The sequence below is a fragment of the Ovis canadensis genome, chromosome 9 (assembly GCF_042477335.2).
Source record: "Ovis canadensis isolate MfBH-ARS-UI-01 breed Bighorn chromosome 9, ARS-UI_OviCan_v2, whole genome shotgun sequence".
In the NCBI taxonomy this organism is placed as follows: Eukaryota; Metazoa; Chordata; class Mammalia; order Artiodactyla; family Bovidae; genus Ovis; species Ovis canadensis.
The window spans coordinates 44,361,140-44,380,692 of record NC_091253.1 but is presented as its reverse complement, the minus strand read 5'-3'; the positions used below and the strand labels follow the sequence as shown (position 1 = coordinate 44,380,692).

Sequence of the window (19,553 nt, the reverse complement as noted above, 5' to 3'; positions counted from 1 at the left end):
AATATTTCCCACTTTGCTGATAACTTTTACAATTCATGTTTTGGATATACTCCTTTAACTTTTTAAATCTTATGAAGTCAGACTCATTTTTGTTGTTACTGTTTATGATTTCTTCCACTGAGTTTATTCTTAGACCCTTAACCCTCCTAGAAAAAGCATTTTTTAAGACAGATGTCAAGTTCTATATTATATTTTTTACTTTGCATTTTATGTTTTTAGGGGGGAAATAGCACTTAACACAAACATTTTAAAAATAATTGTAGTAAACGAAAACATAATTGGGCCATTTATCATGTGCTTTTTGAACAAGTGCTAACAGCTTAATTTAATCCTTGCAACTATAGGAAGAGAGTACTGTTATCAGTGTCCTAGTTTAGAGATGCAGAGGGGGCTGAGGAGCCTTAAGTATTATGATGATGGAGCTGAGAACTGGTGACCCTGGTTTGCACCCAGGCTGGCCAACTCCACACCCGCAAGCCTGCAGCCTGGGTGCCATATATGCACTGGCAGCACTGTGTTCATGCAGGTGTGGGGGGCATGCACAGAGTGGAGGGGACACTCCTCATTGTACACAAATTCTTATAGGAATTTAAGGTCTCATCGTGGCTATCAGTTCTGTTCTAGTGATCTCTCTGACTCATGCATTATTATCTCATTATTAAAATTTTAGTAATTCTCAAAAAATCATATTAAATGCCATTCTATGTTAGCTTTTAGCTTTCCTCAATGACTTGCAGCTTCATCTTTCTTTGAACTTCATTTAATACTGCTATTTTCTTTTGGAATTCATTCTAGAAAAAAGTTTAATATTCATTCTATTTTATTGATTACTTATTTGCACACTTGTCTTAGATCTTGTACTAAACAGCAATGTGTTAAGACAAGGGATATATTTTTTAATAACTTTTTTTTTTTTTTTGGCTGTACTGGGTCTTAGTTGCAGCATGTGGGATCTAGTCCCCTGACCAGGAATTGAACCTGGGCCCTCTGCACTGGGAGTATGGAGTCTTAGCCATTGGACCACCAAAGAAGTCCCAAGACAAGGGATATTTACCTGTGACACCTGCACTGTGATTTCTAGTGGTCATTCAATAAAAGTGTGATTTAATTCTTTTCAAATGGATCACGTGGGTTGAGTTTAGTTTATGTAGCACCTATACAGAGTAACACTGTAACAGCTCCTGCTACATGCCAGGCTTTGTTCTAATGCACAGGACATCTTGGTTAGGCAGGCACTCCTAGGTGGGAAGCTGAGGCCAGAAGAGGTCGCACAGCCTGGCAGGGTTGGAACACAGGCCAGCTGGGAGCTGGCAGGCCCTGCCACACATTTGGTGTTACTATGCTACTCAGTCCCCAATGACTGGAGTGTTAGGTGGTGAGAGATGGGTGGTATTTGAAGTTCCCGCAGAGGCCTGTGGTCCCCACCTGCCGGATGGGTGGTAGAATCTAGGTAGGCTGTGAGGAGGCATGGATTTGGTCTCTGCAGAAGAAACAACCTGCATCATGTGGGAAAAGCAGAAACAAGCTGTTTGTGGAGATTCTATTGAAAAATCACCTAGTTGTGGGAGGGGGGTGAATATGCTACAAACCAGTCATTGCTATTTTGAAACTAAGTTTAGATTAAGGATTCTTTATCAAATCTAAGCAATTAAAAATTCTAGTTAGTCGTAGCATTGTAGTGTGTGTGTGTGTGTGTGTGTGTGTGTGTATATATATATATATATATATATATATATATATATATATATTTCTGTCTGTACAGACAATGTTACAACAAAAATGGTGCCAAACAGCAGAAGGATTTGCGTGTTAGGTCTGGCTTGCATTTTCCAGGTAGGGGTTGTGTTAAGTCGGGGAGATTGATTATGTTGTCCCCAGTTTGTTCCAACAAGGCATCAAAGTAGATGATCTGACTGCCACATGCATGGTTGTGCAGCTGCTCCCTGTTCTGTTTATCTCCAGCTCCCTGAGCTCTGTGAATTCAGTTGCATGCAGGACATCCTCGGAGGAAGGCAGGCATCACAATGATAGGGGGTCAGGTTGACATCCAGGGAGGAGGCAGGATGGATAGGGGTGCAAGTCCAGCTTCTTCAAGCTATTTTCTGTTGGCTGTGTTAATATGCTGTTGGAGCTTGTCTCCTTTCATTCAAAAGAAAAATAAAAAAGCCTTTTTCCTTGTGCTGCAAAATGATCCCCCAAACCCCTCTACTTTTTAGGATTTGACCTTAATAAAAAGGTTCCATAACCATTCTGTTTGAAAAGGGGTGGGGAGTCAGATGTCAGAGAGCAAGAAAATGAAATTTTGCATCAGGCAGAATTTCCTCACCAATATTTCAGAAGGATTCATAATTCTGTGGCTGTGTACAAATGATCCATTTTGTTAATCTGAATTTCTAGGGTCATTAAAATTTTTTTTCCCTCTGCTCTGGAGTAGTTTATTACTTTGAGAGAGAGAGGGAAAGAAGCCAGTTTAAAACCAGGTAAGGGAAGAAAGCTGACAAAAACATAAATTAGAGGAAGAACTTAATTTAAAAAGTGTCAAAAAGGATAGATAGTCTTAGTTCAATAATAAAGCCTGGTCCGAGAGCCTTCTATCTTTAAATAAAGTGCTCCAGCACTCTATTACCTGTGTACAGCCCATCTTTGATTTCCAATCTAAGTCTATTTTTGCTTCTCGTGATTAGCATACAAATGTGAAAAAAAGAAAAAAGTGGTCACATGCGTGACGATTAGGACATGCCTTTGACTTGAATGTCAGTGTTCTGTCAGCCTAGAGGTGAGGAAATGAATGGCCATTTGCGGGCTCCTTCGAGGTGCATCTTGTCTGAAAATGACTCTGATCCATCTCCTTTTATTTGCATGCTAAGTTCATCACGCAGATCGCAAGTCTATAAGCATATATTTGTTTTAAAAGGAACAAAGGGCAACAGCATGCAGCAACTTGTTAATCTGTGGGAGGGGGCCTTTCCCTTCCTTCTGCACAGGAGCTTTGAGTCCAGGATGGAGTCCACACGTGGGGGCCCTGCCCTGTTGAGAACCACATGCCGGATACAGGGATGGGAGGGCTGAGTCCTGACATAGATGTTAAGTTGGGCACCAACCAAGTGCATGGGATGGAGGCCAGGGATGCCTTCCCCTAGTTTTACCTCTGAGGATGGTGTTGGGAGGTATCACCTGTCCTTGGGTTTGACGAAGACGGGACCTAATTTACTCTTTTTTTTAAAAATGTTTTTGTATTATGCTGTGTTAATTTCAGCTATACAGCAAAGTGAATCAATTATACACATGCATGTATCCATACTTCTTCAGATTCTTTTCCTATTTAGGTTATTACAGAGTACTGAGTAGAGTTCCCTGTGCTCTACAGTAAATCTTTGTTGATTATCTATCTTTTATATAGTAATGTGTACAAGTTAATCCCAGTCTCCTAATTTATCACTTCCCTCCACATTTCCCCTTTGGTAACCATAAATTTGATTTTGAGATCTGTGAGTCTGTTTCTGTTTTGTAAATAAATTCATTTCTCTCATGTCTTAATTGGCTTCCACATATAAGTGATATCATATGGTGTTTGTCTTCCTCTGTCTGACTTACTTCATTTAGTGTGATAATCTGTAGGTCCATACATGGTGCTGCAGATGGTATTACTTTGTTCTTTTTTATGGCTGAGTAGTATTCCTCTGTGTGTGTGTGTGTGTGTGTGTGTGTGTGTGTGTGTGTGTGTGTGTGTGGTACATCTTCTTTATCCATTCCTCTGTTGATGGATGCTGAGGTTGCTTCCATGTCCTGGCTATTGTAAATAGTACTGCTATGAATATAGGGGCGCATGCTTCTTTTCAGATTATGATTTTCTCCAGATAAATGTGTAGGAGTGGGATTACTGGATCATGTGGCAGTTCTATATTTAGTTTTTTTTCTTTGTAGGAGCAGGGAGTGGGCCCACAATAGCTAAGACTTCAAATTCCCTAATAATATGTTCAGAGAGTTCCCTGCCAGACTCCTGCCTACCAGCCTCCTCGAGTCCCCATCGGAATCCTCTCTGAAGAGAGTGTCCCTGGGTGGAGGGAGTCTGTCTGCCTCCTGGCACCTGGATGGGCTTCGGTCCCCTCGTGAGGGGCTGGCAGCAGTGGGGGAGGTCACTGCTGTGCCAGTGGCTGCTGACGGATGGCCCCATTTACATCAAAGGCAGTTAGTATGCATGAAACCACTCAAGCACCATTTGTTTCAGGGAGTCCAACCGGTCCATTTTTCAGTTCCTTTCTGGTTCAGGGTCAGAAGCAAATGAAGGATCTCAGATTGGCTTCATTGGGGCAGTGATGCTTCCTTCTTCATTTATAGCAAATTTGTTTAAAGTTATCACACTTTTACCATGTGGAAAGGTCCTTCTCTAAAGGCCAGGGAAGCTGTAGCAGGGCTGGAGCCCCTGGTGATGTCGCAGGCAAGTTCATGTGGATGGTCAATCACACACACCTGTGTGCAGTGAGGAGGCGGCCATGGGCAAACGTGCAGAGACACCGGGCTCTGGATCACTGGCCAAACCCAGGTCAGCTTGCAATGCTGCTTAAATCCGATCTTAAAGGAGACAGTCCCTTTCCACTTTGAGACAAAGCTTCAGATTCCACTCCAGGACAGGAGATGATTGATATGATTTTGGAGTTCCACTCAAAAGATTGCTAACATTTGTGGGGTGCATTATAGTTTAAAAACAATCTCTTACTTGTTAATAATGAGGAAGATGTTATTGCCACTTAGTAAGGAAACTGAGTCTCTAATTAGTTTAATCAAATTTCATAGACAAAATAAAATAAAGTCATGTCACAAGAAAAAGGAAAAAATTACTTTTCCATGTAAATAATTCATCAAAAATCATATTCTCAGGAAATGAGAACCAAAGTGCTGTGACAAATATAGCCATGGCAGCTGACCCAATGTTTGGAAATTGGGGCCAAAAGCTCCAGTCTTTGTCTTTGAACATGGAGTAAAGGAAGCAGTGTTACCACTGAGCAGGTACGACGCTGTACATGCTCTGTAAGTTACTGTCCACAGTGGTGTACGTCCTGTGTGTGTACCATGTTGCCCTTGCTTGACGTTTTTGCCTTGAGGTGATCTACATGGCCACCTCTGGTCCATGCTCTGGTCCAAGCCTCTATGTTACCCAAGAGCCTGCAGAACCAAGTTAAGCCTGCCTTCTGACTCTGCCCTTACACTGAGATGAAGAACTGAAAATCTTCATCTATAATGTTGCAAGGATTGAGGCTTCTGCTACTTCGCACATGTAGCAAAACCACCTTTCCTGGGGTCTGTATGGATGCATAAATCTGCACACACACAGAAGTCAAGCTCAAGAGGCAACTCATGGATTTCTTCTGATCCTCTACCTTCCATAGACATCGTCCGGGCTGTGGTAGGATGATATTTAATTTGATGAGTTCTGTGTACCTGTTTTTCCTAGAAAAGGGGCCAGAATAGCTTCATTATACACAGATCCCATATCAGAGACTTTCCTCCTTTATTTGAAGGGAAGAGACAGAGTTGATTGACAACTTAATTTCTAAGCCTTAGTGTCTCAGAAGTACAAAACCAAGGCTTTGTGCTGATCTGCCTGTGGAATGAGGTTTTGTCAATGAGCCCCATCATTTAAAAACACTGAGTTGTCAATCTGAATAAAAGTAAAAACAGTTAAACTTAGTAGACACACACTGGAGTTAAATGCCTTCCTCATATTCCCAGAGATGGCCGCAAGGGTATGCAGACGAGAAGGGTCCCCACAGGACGCCCTGCTGGAGTTTATTCATTTTATGTTAATAGCATGTTAGGGTGCGAAGTGAGAAGGGTCTGTGAGATAGACACACACCTGAGGCTGCTTAAGGCATTAGATGGGTGTCTTCTGTGGCCGTCACGTCTCCGAGCAGATATTTCAGGTGCAAGGAATGTATTTAATCAGACGTTTCTTCCATTGAGACACACACATGCTCACAGGGTCACCACTCTCTCTGCCTCAGTGCTCTCATCATCTGATGTGGAACCGTCTGGCTCCCGAACTCAGGCATCTTACCTCGGTGCATTTCTGCCTGTAAGTGAGGTGACACTACTTTATGAAAGCATATAAACACGTGGTTCTTCAGCCCAGTGCAAAAATAAATGTTTTTTTCCCCCCACATTAATGCATGAAGGGCTGGAAGTGGCATGAGTGATTTCTAAATTTTGCAAGTAAAATTTCCTGAGAGACATTAATAACATCTATTTTAGTGATTTTCAGCAAATAATAGTCAAGTTTCTGTACATATTCTGTATGAATATTGTGTGAAAGAGTGGGGAGTATACCTATTAATGAAAATGAAAGGTGAGATAGGAGATGCTGTATATAACAAGGGCTGTTAGTAAACCCAGACATGAAAATATGTGGATCTGTTTTGAACAAAAGGGAGCCACTGTGGCTCTTAAATGTGGCTAAATCCATCTGGGAGTAAGTTAAGGTAAAGTCTTCATCGCTGTGTTGTTATAATGATAAAGTAGAAGAGAAGCACTTAAGATCACTTTAGTTTTCAACTTAGACAAGGCAATGGCACCCCACTCCAGTACTCTTGCCTGGAAAATTCCATGGATGGAGGAGCCCAGTGGGCTGTGGTCCTTGGAATCGCTAAGAGTCAGACACGACTGAGCGACTTCACTTTCAGTTTTCACTTTCATGCATTGGAGAAGGAAATGGCAACCCACTCCAGCGTTCTTGCCTGGAGAATCCCAGGGACAGCGGAGCCTGGTGGGCTGCCGTCTATGGGGTCGCACAGAGTTGGACACTACTGAAGCGACTTAACAGCAGCAGCAGTTTTCAACTTCACAATTTCACTGCGTACCAAAGCGGGAATCCGGGAGGCGGGCACCTCTGCAATTAATGCACGCATTTAAAACTCCTAAACCTGCAGATGCCATTCGCAGGAAACACCTCCAGGAGATACCTGACCAGAGTAGCAACCTTACTACCAATTTCACATGGGGATGGGGTTCTAGCAAGACTTCTGAAATGCTTTCAGGTATGGGGGTCTCAGCCCTGGAGAAGGAGGAGGTGGACAGTGAGAACATCTCCCAGGAACTGTGTTCAAACCTGAGCCACCCACAAAGTCCCCCACGAAAACGGCTGAAAAGTAAAGTGAATGACAAGGACTTTGTGATTGTCTGCAGACCTAAGCTAAACCGAGAGAACTTTCCAGGTGTTTCTTGGGACTTCCTTCCAGATGAGCTGCTATTAGGAATCTTTTCCTGTCTGTGCCTCCTTGAACTCATGAAAGTCTCCAGTGTTTGTAAGAGATGGTATAAGCTAGTGTTTGATGAATTTCTCTGGCAAACCGTAGACCTCATGGGCAGAAACCTCTACCCAGATGTGGTTGGTCGGCTTTTGTCCCAAGGGGTGGTTGCCTTCCACTGTCGTTTATGCCTTCCACAATCATTTATGGACCAACCATTAGTTGAACATTTCAGCCCTTTTTGTCTACAGCACCCGGACCTGTCGATGTGTCTACCCTGCACGGCCTTCTGTCTCACTGCTCCAAGTTGCAGAATCTCAGCCTTGGAAGGCCTCCAGCTTTCGGATCCTGTTGTCAATAACCTTGTTCAGAACACAAATTTACTGCGACTAAACCTTTCTGGGTATTCTGGATTCTCTGAATCTTCCCTGAAGACTTTGCTGAGCAGCTGTTCCAGATTGGATGAGCTGAACCTCTCTTGGTGCTATGACTTCACTGAAAAACACGTACAGGTGGCTGTTGCACACGTGTCGGAGACCATCACCCAGCTGAATCTCAGCAGGTACTGCAGGAATCTGCAGAGATCAGATGTCTCTACCTTAGTTGGAAGATGTCCCAATCTTTTCCACCTAGACTTAAGTGACAGTGTCATGCTGAACAATGACTGCTTTCCAGGATTTTACCAACTCAAGTACCTCCAACACCTATCATTCATTTGGTGCTATGACATAATACCTGAAACTTTACTTGAACTTGGAGAAATTCCCACATTAGAAACCTTCCAAGTCTTTGGAATCATGCCAGATGGTACCCTTTACCTGTTAAAGGAAGCCCTCCCTCATCTACAGATTAATTGCTCCCATTTCATCACCATCGCCAGGCCGACCATTGGTAACAAGAAGAACCAAGAGATACGGGGCATCAAATGCTGTCACTGGCAAAGCCCAGTTATATATGAAGCCTCTGTTGCAAGATGGTGTCTCCTATTTTCTTTGAACAGGGAAAGTATGCAGGAAGCCTAATTGTGGAGAGCTCAGCTATCTTTATTCTTGGTTTTCCATTGCCTTCCTTCTACAAGTATATTAGAGAACCATTGGAGAGAGAAAATTATGAAGTGTTGCTTTTTAGAAATGACTGTGAAGGCTTTTATCACTGCTATACCTTAAAGAGTCTAAGCTCTATCCTTTTTGAAATTTTAGGGCGAGTGAGCCTATAATTTCAAGGTACCTTATATAGCAAAATTTGAACCATGTCTTCCAAGTTGTCATTCTTCATAAATCTATTTAGAATCAAGCTTAAAAATCACTACCAGCAAATCATTTTCGTAGCCTATATGGCAACTGAACTTTCTTCTATTTAATTTTTCAGCACTGCTTTATTATAAGACATAGGTTGCAAAAAATAATAAGTTATTTGTATTGTAAGCTGAAAAGAATGAGAATCATAGAGTAGATTTGCAGCAATCTCTTCTGAGGATGGCAAGAATAATAGACATTTCAACGGTGCCTTCAGATTCATAGTCAGGTTGATGGAAACAAATAGCCCCAGGTCATTCACCTTAAAACCTAAATAAAGAAACAAACAATCTGGCAACCAGAGGTATAGAATTGGTATAGAATTAAAAGACTCAAAAGACAGTTTTCTATAACAGGTTAACGTGGGTATCCTCTAATGCACATTAATGAAGTCTCCTTTATGTATAGTTGGGAAGGTCCCCTGGAGGAGGAAATGGCAACCCACTACAGTATTTTTGCCTAGAGAATCCCATGGACAGAGGAGCCTGGTGGGCTACAGTCCGTGGGGCTGCAAAAAGCTGGACACAACTGAGATTAATACTACTCTACTCACAGTTTCCAACAATCTAAAACTTTCCTGATATGAGCTTAGGGCAATGGCACCCTACTCCAGTACTCTTGCCTGGAGAATCCCAGGGATGGGGGAGCCTGGTGGGCTGCCGTCTATGGGGTTGCACAGAGTCAGACACAACTGAAGCGACTTAGCAGCAGCAGCAGCAGCAGGTCAATTCTGCTTTTCTAAAGCAAACAACAGCAGCAACAACAATCATTAACAATAGTAATTCAGGATCCCAGCACAGTCAGTGAGCTCATAAGAGGTACCAGATCTTACCAGCCACTGTGGGTGCAGAGCAAGGAGATAGCACGTGTGACCTGCCTGCTGGGAAGATGGCGTCTGCCAGAAAATTGCACTTATTTGGCAGATGTTTGGTGTGACCTGCTAAGTGTTCAGGGATTCCTTGGTGGCTCAGGGATAAAGAATCCACCTGCCAATGTAGGAGACATGGGTTTGATCCCTGGGTGGGGAAGATTCTCTGGAGGAGGAAATGGCAACCCACTCCAGTACTCTTATCTGGGAAATCCCATGGACAGAGGAGCCTGGCGGGCTACAGTCCGTGGGGTCGCCAAGAGTCAGACATGACTGAGAAACTAAATAACAGCAACTGGGTGCTCAGCACAAGAGGGCACCTCTGATTTTTCAGAGCTTACACTGTGGTGGGGAGGAGACGAGGTAGGCCGTGCAAAGATGGATGCTGTGATGAAGGCAGCCGGCTGCTCAGACGGAGAGAGAAGACAGGTGGGGTGGGGGCACTCTGACATTCTGAAGGCTTCACACCCTGCCTAGTACTCACATGTTTCTATTTTTAAGCATGTGTATCTGGAAATTGACTAAAACTCAGCTTCACATGAAGGAGCATTTAGTTATATATGAGTCTTTACATTGTTGGGGTTAACAAAGAGTCCCAGAAGTGGCATCACTTTGATTTGTACATGAACGTACGAAGGGGAAAGCATACTTCTTGAGGGAAAGAGCTGGTGAGGACCCATGGGAAGAGCAGCAGAGATTGGACATTCCCTAGCTGGGGAGCCAGCCATGCTGGGTGATGGCCCCAGGCTCCTCATCCCCCACTCTTTGCCTACAAAGTTGATCTTGTCCCTGCTCTCTCAGGTTGGAAGATTCATGTGTTTCTTGTCATCGCCAGCCACGTTTACCAAGGAACACATTTTGTTTGCCATACAATCCTCCTCCTGATCTGTCAGGGCCAGAGACTGGCGTCTGACCCCGCCCTCTCACAGGAGAGGGTGGAGCCAGGTGAGCAGGATGGAAGGAAAAGACAAGGTGACTGTTGTGGAAATGTAGAAGTGAAGTTGCTCAGTTGTGTCCGACTCTTTGCGACCCCATGGACTGTAGCCTGCCAGGCTCCTCTGTCCATGGGATTCTCCAGGCAAGAATACTGGAGTGGGTTGCCATGTGCAATGGAAGATTAAACCAGAAAGACGTGTTGGGTACACAGGATAAAGCTTTCTATCCTTAGTACATTAACGGAGTCATGTTTCTAGCCGTTAGTTCTGACAGTAAAGGGCTGCAAAGGGGGAGATGAACAAGGTCACACCAGAATCCAGCCTTACAGTAACAATGGACACAAGGATAGATGCTCATCTTTCTCGTGGAAACCAAGTCCTGAGCACCATGGAATTGAAAGAGATCTTAGAGGCCGTCCCAGCCAGCTTTTCTCCTCATGGGAAGTTTCCTCAGACACATCTCCACAGATAGTCATTCAGTCCCTGCCCACGTGTCCAGCAATGAACCAGCTGGAATGTGTCTGACCGCTAGGAATGTCCTTCCTTATGACTAGTCACCATGTTCTTCCTTTTTACCTATTACCTATTGCAATTCAAAAAACTAAGATCATGGCATCTGATCCCGTCACTTCATGGCAAATAGATGGGGAAACGATGGAAACAGTGACAGACTTTATTTTCTTGGGCTCCAAAATCACTGGAGATGGTGACTGCAGCCATGAAATTAAAAGCTCCTTGCTCGCTGGAAGAAGAGCTATGACAAACCTAGACAGCGTAGTAAAAAGCAGAGACATTACTTTTCCAATAAAGGTCCATCTAGCCAAAGTTATGGTTTTTCCAGTAGTCATGTATGGATGTGAGAGTTGGACCACAAAGATGTCTGAGCACCGAAGAATTGTTGCTTATGAACTGTGGTGTTGCAGAAGACTCTTGAGAGTCTTTTGGACAGCAAGGGGATCAAACCAGTCAATCCTAAAATAAATCAGTCCTGAATATTCATTGGAAGACCTGATGCTGAAGCTGAAGCTCCAATATTTTGGCCACCTGATGTGATGAGCTGACTCATTAGAAAAGACTCTGATGCTGGGAAAGATTGAAGGCAGGAGGAGAAGGGGTTGACAGGGGATGAGATGATTGAATGGCATCACCGACTCAATGGACATGAATTTGAGTAAGCTCCAGGAGATTGTAAAGGACAGGGAAGCCTGGCGTGCTGCAATCCATGGGGTCCCAAAGAGTCGGACATGACTGAGTGACTGAACAACAATAATTGTTTTAACTGTGTCTTCTGATGTGAACTTGGGAGAAAAAAACCCCAAAACAACCCCAAAACCTCACAGGTACAATAACCAACTTTCCTAAGTGAAGTGAGTGAAATCGCTCAGTCGTGTCTGACTCTTTGTGACCCTGTGGACTGTAGCCCTCCAGGCTCTTCCGTCCATGGGGTTCTCCAGGCAAGAATACTGGAGTGGGTTGCCATTTCCTTCTCCCGGGGATCTTCCTGACCCAGGGATCGAACCCAGGTCTCCCGCATTGCAGGCAAACACTTTAACCTCCGAGTCACCTAAAGATACTTGCAAATGAGAACAGACCAACTCATAATTAAAGTGACATTTGATTTTTTTTTTTTTTTTGGTTGTGGAGAGAAGAGTCTAATTCCTCCTTTGCTCTAATCCCCATGAGGGTTTTCAAATTCCCTATTTGGTCCCCGTCTGCAGCCTCAGTTCCTGAAGCTGGTTCCCAACTCAGGGTTCTGGGTCATCAGGAGTCCCTTGTCTCCCCCCGCCCCACATGCTCCCCTCTCCTTCTCTGTCTCAGTACAGAGCAATTCCAGACTTCAGGCTGTTAATTCAGGACTCGGAGCCACCCTGAAGTCTCTCGTCTTCTGTCCCACGTCTGATGCGTCAGCAAGTCGTCAACTCCAGCTATAGATATACCCGGAGCGGGACCACTTCTCATTGCTCCATCTGATGTTCTGGTCCAGGTTGAGCTCTCTTGTTGCCAGGATCAGAGCCTCCTAACTAGTCTTCATGCTTCCACCCTTGTTTTCTCAGACACTGTTCATGACACAGTAGCCAGAGCATACATTTTTAAAAAATCAAATAAGATGTCACTCTCTGCTCAAAATCCTCTGCTTCCTTGGGAGTGGAGGCCAATTCCTTACATCCCAGGTCATAGACTGTCCCAACCCTGAATGCACCATGGACTCTGCTTCCTCGGGGCTCTTGTGAGCCACATCCTTACCCACCAGCCACCTGAGGGCTCCTCAGCTTTGAGGATTTTCCTTCTCTGGGGATCTTCCTGACCCAGGAATTGAACCCAGGTCTCTGGCTTCCCTGGTGGCTCAGAGGTTAAAGCGTCTGCCCACAATGTGGGAGACCTGGGTTTGATCCCTGGGTTGGGAAGATCTCCTGGAGAAGAAAATGGCAACCCACTCCCGTATTCTTGCCTGGGGAATCCCATGGATGGAGGAGCCTGGTAGGCTACAGTCCACAGAGTTGCAAAAAGTCAGACACAACTGAGCAACTTCATTTTCACTTTCTCCTGCATTGTAGGCAGATTCTTTACCATTTGAGCTATCAGGGAAACTAGTTCAGAAACCAGTCAATCCTAAAGGAAATCAACCCTGAATATTCATTGGAAGGACTGATGCTGAAGCTGAAGCTCCAATACTTTGGCCACCTGATGAAAAGAGCTGACTCATTGGAAAAAAAAACCCTGATGCTGGGAAAGATTGAGGGCAGGAGGAGAAGGGGGTGACAGAGGATGGGATGGTTGGATGGCATCATTGACTCAATGGACATGAGTTTGAGCCAACTCTGGGAGATAGTGAAGGACAGGGAAGGCTGGCGTGCTGCAGTCCATGGGGTGGCAGAGAGTCGGACATGACAGAACAACTGAACAGCAACAACAGGTACAGGCCAGAGATTCAGATCTCAAGCACTTGAGTTTCTCTGCTTGAGGGCTGTCCTGTGGCTGGGGGACTGGGCTTAGCCAGCATAGAACTTGTCAGAAGTGCCGGTGAGGGACCCTCACCTGATGGGGAGAGCAATACCCCGGCTTCCTCACGCCCTGGTGTTGCCATTCCCAGGTGTGTTTCTGAGTCCCCCATGGAGTTGAACTTCAAATGCCCACAGTGGTAATTCAGTCATCAGCACAGACTTTGTTTTCCTATTTTAAGCCATTGTATGATTAGAATGTTTAATATGAATCAACCTTGTATTACTGAAATTAACTCAATTTTCTCATGACAGATTATTTCTTTGGTATTTTATGAGATAAGTTTACAAATATTTTGCTTAGGATTTTGTGTCTAAGTTCAGATGGAAGATTATCCTGGAATTTTCTTCCTCCCACTGTTTTTTCCCCTGGTTTTGATATCATGATTCTACTTAACCTCATAAAACTAATTGGAGAGTGTGCCCTCTTTTTCTGTTTTCTGCATGCGTTTGAGTATGATTGGAATCATCTGTTTGTTAATGCTCTGGTGAAATTCATTTGTTAAACCTTCTGGAACTGTTGGTTTGTTTTTCAGGGGAGAATTTTATGTAGCATCTCAATTTAGTTAATGCTATGAGACCAGTAGACATCTAGATAATTCTGAGTCAGGCTAAATGTTTACGTCTTTAGAGGAATCTGCTTGTTTAACTAATCTTCGAATGCATAGGCATAAAGTTGTTTCTATTATTTATATTCTTAATGCTTCTATGAGTAATTCCCATTTTGAGTATTGTTTATTTGCAAGATTTTTCTTGTTGATTATTGTTACCTGATGTTTCCCTTTTAGAGAAGCTTTTTAAGGCAGCTTAGACTCTGTTGAGCCTCTCAATTTTATCTTCATTTTTATTGCATTAATACCTGCTATTTATTAGTTGCTTTCTTTTCTTTATGATTATTCTGTTTATTTTTCTAACTTCTTAAACTGGCTGTATACTTGTATACGCATTGCTTTTTCTTTTCATGTAAAGTCTATTACATTTAAGGCCTCAGTGGATAATGTTTTCCATATCCTGTAGGGTTTAAGACTTTGTATTTTTGTTATCTTTCTGTAATGATGTTGTTTTTAATTGCCACGTACTCAGTGAGTGATTTAAACACATTGTAAATTTTAGTTTTCTAATATTTGTCTTTCTTTCAAGTTATTCTTTCTTATTGATTTCTACCTTAACTACCTTATGCTTAAAAAACATGGTCTTATGTTAATTCTTTGGTATTTATTTTCCAGTATATTGTCACTTTCATAATATTCTATGTATGTTTTTTTTAAATTGGGTTCTATATATGTCTGTTAGCTCAGGTTTGTGTATTTTTAATTATCTACAGCCTTACTGATCTTCGTGTTATCAGTCACTTACTGGGGAAATTAAAGTCTACATCATGATAAGAGCTTTGTTGATTTGTATTAGAGTTCTCTAAATTTCTGCTTTATATATTTTGAGGCTGTGTTATTAGATGCTTGCAAGACTAGAAGTGGTGTGTGTTCCTGATAAACTGACTTTTTTGTCATATAATGGCAAGTTCTATGATTTTTGTTTATTTTTTCTTGCCTTATTTTAAACTGATAATTTTTTTTCCCTCAGTCAATACTTCTTTCTCTTATTGGTTACCCTAGAAATGTTCATATACATGTTTTACATAATACATTTAAAATTAATCAGTACCTTTACCATCCTCTCAGATAAAATAGCTACAGGCTTCTTTAAATCAAACCCACTCCTCCTGACTTCAAAGTGGAGCTTCCCCACATTAGACGTTATTATCACTGCTTTATAAAGTCAGTGTTTATTTAGTTTGCTTGTATATTAACCCTCTTCTTTATTCATTAATCCTTTTGCATGTCAACTTTCATTTTTAAAAATATTTTAAACTTTAATTTTAAATCTTGTATGTAATTATAGTTAGGTTTGACTAAAGATCTGTTCCTTTAGGAAAAGTTGTGTTTGTTTCCCCCAGGCAGCAAACCAGACTGCTGTAAAGTCTTCACTTGGATTTGGTGGGGGGGATTCACGCACCAAACCCACATGAGGGATTGACTATCGCTTCTACTCATTACTCCTTGTTGGAGGAGGGAGTGCTCACCAGGGATGTCAGCTTGGTGGCTTCCTCCCACCTTCACACAGAGTCAGGCCCAGAGCAGTGGAGTTTACTCCCATTATACCTGCCAGTGCAGGAGACCTGGGTTTGATCCCTGGGTTGGGAGAATCCCTTGGAGAAGGGCATAGCAACCCACTCCAGTATTCTTGCCTGGAGAATCCCCATGGACAGAGGAGCCTGGTGGGCTACAGTTCATAGCATTGCAAAGAGCTGGACATGACTGAGGGACTGAGCAACTGAGCACACACACACACACACACACACCCCACACAGCCTTGATGAGGTATATTTTTACTAATCTTTTCACTTAGGGTGTTTCTATCTGTTGGTCCAGGTTTTGCTAATGGTTTGAGGGGGATGTGATATCAGTAAGTCACCTCTCTGAGTTGTACAGCCAGAGGTTCTCTGTCGTATTTCTGCAGAACTAACTAAAATAAAAGCTCCTGGGAACCAGGAGCAGATGGGCAGATGTCCCTGGAATCGTTCTCTTTCTCATAGATTAATGTTCTTTCTTTCATCATTTTGCTTATGTTTAAAAACATTCTGTATTTTTATTTTTCATGGAAAGTTTTTTTTTAATTACACAATTGACTCTAAATATTGCCAGCAAATGAAAATGACACAATGCTTCTTCTCTATGAAAAAGCCTCATTTTCAGAATTTCTGATGCCAGGGGACAATTATTATGCTTATTTCTGGCTGGAGATCAGTTAGTAGGATAGTGGCAACGTTTAGATCAAAATCCATAAGCAATCGAAAATTCGTGGCTGTCGCCATCATTAGCAGATGTGGTATTGTTGGTATTGGCTTGGAAATGCTATCTACCTAGTGTATCTTTGCAAAATAAGTAATTTTATAGTATTTTATGAATTTTTATAAGATTGTGCAAAAGGTGACAGTGTGTCATGTTCACTTCAATAATGGGATTGCTATCAAGTCTATGTGGTTGTCCTGGAAACAGAGAAAGTTAAGGGTTATGAGATAAAAATGGTCACAAAAGATCACCGCTTCCTCATATGGAAATATATTCATGTCAGCAACAAAGCCTGAAAAACTTAATAGGAATTTTAAAAGGAATCCTGGAGTTCAGGGATGACCTTAAAATGCTTTTGTTAGTTAACACTTTCTAAGTATTGCTAGTGGTGGGGTTAATAACCTATTAGTTCTGATTCTATCTTTTTAAAATGAATTAATTCATGTATTTATTTTTGATTGCCCTGGGTCTTTGTTGCTGCAGCTGGCTTTCTCTAGTTGTAGTGAAAGTGAGAGTGTTAATCATTCAGTTTTGTCCAACTCTTTGTGACCCCATGGGCTGTAGCCCACCAGGATCCTCTGTCCAGGGGGTTCTTCAAGTAATTGGAGTGGGTAGCCAGTCCTTTCTCCAGGGCGTCTTCCCAACCCAGGGATTGAACCCGGGTCTCCTGCATTGCAGGCAGATTGTACAATCTCTAGTTGTAGGGAGGGGACTATTCTTTGTTGTGGTGTTTGGACGTCTCCTTGCTTCTCTTGTTGAACTCAGGCTCTAGGCTCTCAGGCTCAGTAGCTGAAGAAAGAGTGGGCTCAGTAGCTGTGGCTCATTGGCTTAGTTGCTCCACAGCATGTGGGCTCTTCCCTGACCAGGGATTGAAACTGTGCCCCTGCATTGGCAGGCAGATTCTTACCCGCTGGACCACAAAGGAAGTCCTGGATTCTACTCTTAAAGTTGCAATTTGCTAGCATTAACCTTGATGGTAAGTATACTAGTTTACATGTTTAACATGTTTTAAAAAGCATGTGTATTCTTACTTTAAATTCTCTTTGGAACAAGGCATAGCCTACATAATCAAAGTCACAAACAGATTCAATATCTTTCTTCTGAGGTCTAAGAACATCAAGAGATGGGAACTCCATCCCTTGGTTTGAAATCTCAATGTTGCAGGGGAGGAAAATACTAAATTCTGCTGTTTTGAGTATTCCTTTAATTTAATATTAAACAGATATCCATGATTTTCATGATTTCAGGGACTTGAAGCAGGAGAGGATGTAAGGTGACCTGTGATGTCATTAAGAAATAGGGCTCACAATGAGCAGGGAAAAAATTGAGTGTGTCAAACCCTGGCCCTCTTCACATGGAAAAGTGTTAGGCACTCTGAGCAGGCTTGCTCACAAACTGCCCTCTGCCCTCATCCATCCTTAGATAATCTGAAGTCTCAAACACAGCTGAAACATAAGGCATTTCTTAACTTTGAACATAATTCGGACAAATAATTTCTTGTTTTTGACTTTCAAAGTAGATAAGTCCCTGTGGAGTTAGAAGGGCTGGACTTGGTCTAGGGAACAGTGATAGAGCCGGTTGTTGGGGGATGGTGAGGGTTCTGGGTGCAGATTCAGAGTCGGGACCTGGAGGAGGGAAATACAGGGTCCCGGATGTCAATCAGAGTTCATCTACAAGAACTGGGAAAATCTTTCTGAGCTTCTTGGAGGACATTCTGTTCAGATACGTGTGTGTGTGTTTCTTCCAGAACTATGGCTCCCTGGAGAAGAGCATCTGGTGTTGGTTTCTTGCCCCATTGGTGGGCTCTGACCTTCCAAATTTTAGAAACTTCCAGCCTTTCTTTCATCTCACTTCTGTGGTCTATGGGTGAGAAGCATTGTGCTCTGGTCCTATGAAAAATCTCATGTTTATAACTGCATGTGATTTGCCCAGCAATAGGGACCACAGCTTTTATCACCTTCACAAAATGGTTTTTGATACCCTCTTCCTAAAAACATATTAAATGATATATTATAACGGCCTACCTTACAGATCAGTCTGCTTAGTTGCTAGAATTCATGGCACCTTTTCTATGATTCCGCCAACTTTTTAGTTAGAAGGATGATAGTTTACCACTGATAAACATCCGCTTGCGCTGTCCTTATGTTTCAGTAATGAAGAAACTATGACTGTTTGGCCCTTCAACTGTGATGGATTGGATTTGGCAAAGCTTGATGATATGACACACCAAATGCACTGAGACAAAATTGCTTCCAAGTTGATAAACTGAAACAAATGAATTTCAACTTGAAGTGAACTTTAACAAAAGTCATCCATCTCGGTTATAATTTATGTTTTAAAAGGACATAATAGACAATATTATAATCTAGATAGTAGAAGATGGTGTGCAATTTTCTATTCACAAGGTTAAAAAGCTTTTATTCACCTATGTAGTTTCCCCATTTCCAAGTTCATTGGGTGTATCTTAAGATTTTACTTGTAGTAAAAAAAAAAAAAGACATAGAAGTACCCCTCCAATTATTTTTAAGTATTCTAATTTAAATTTTATATCAGTTAGTGTCTAGGATTTTGACTAAACATCATAGAGAAACCAAACCTGCCAATACTGGTGGGCATTTGACTGGTGAAATAAGTAATGTTTTTAGTAAAAGAGCATCAGGATTTAAATGTTATAAAACTGTATATGGTTTGGCTTAAGATAAAAAACTTTTCTCTGCTTATTTGACATATTTAGACAAGTAAATATGTAAAATTTAAGTAAAATTTCATTCTCTTATTAATAAATAAATAGCTTCCTATGAATTCAAAAAGTTGGGAGAAGAGAAAATAATGCACCTCTTATTAAACTATGAAATTAACTGGATGGGTTTTTTACAGATTTCAAAGTATGAGTGTACATCTGTTTAAAAATTGGGTTATTTGCTAGTTCGATGGCTTTTTGGAAATTGATTTCTTACGTATCAAAGCTATGTGCCATTAGGATGTAATGTGGTGTTGCCATGAAACCAGGGTTTTCTGCTTTCCATTTCTGTGTTTACGGTTAGGTGTTTAACAAGATGAAGTAAACAGGGTTCACCTCCCACCTCCTCCCCTTACTTATTGTACATTATTGAAAATTATGTTTTATGGCAGAAAAATAGGTTGTATCGCAGAAATATCGTGCAACTCTTTTTTTCCATCTATTTTTTGTTACATTCATGAACGAAATTTTGCTTGAGAAACGCTGGTTTCTGAAAACTAAGTTTGGAGGTAAAGGGCATACATATTTCACATACATATATTTTAATATATTTAACATATGCATTTATGTAGTATATACACATGTGTATATAGATACGAATGTTTTACCTACATACATATATGATT

General features: G+C 41.9%; 1 pseudogene; it reads left to right on the top strand.

Moving 5' to 3' along the window:
• The first annotated feature begins 6,892 nt into the window (after positions 1 to 6,892).
• Positions 6,893 to 8,263, top strand: LOC138445849 (S-phase kinase-associated protein 2 pseudogene; annotated as a pseudogene).
• The last annotated feature ends 11,290 nt before the right edge of the window (positions 8,264 to 19,553 follow it).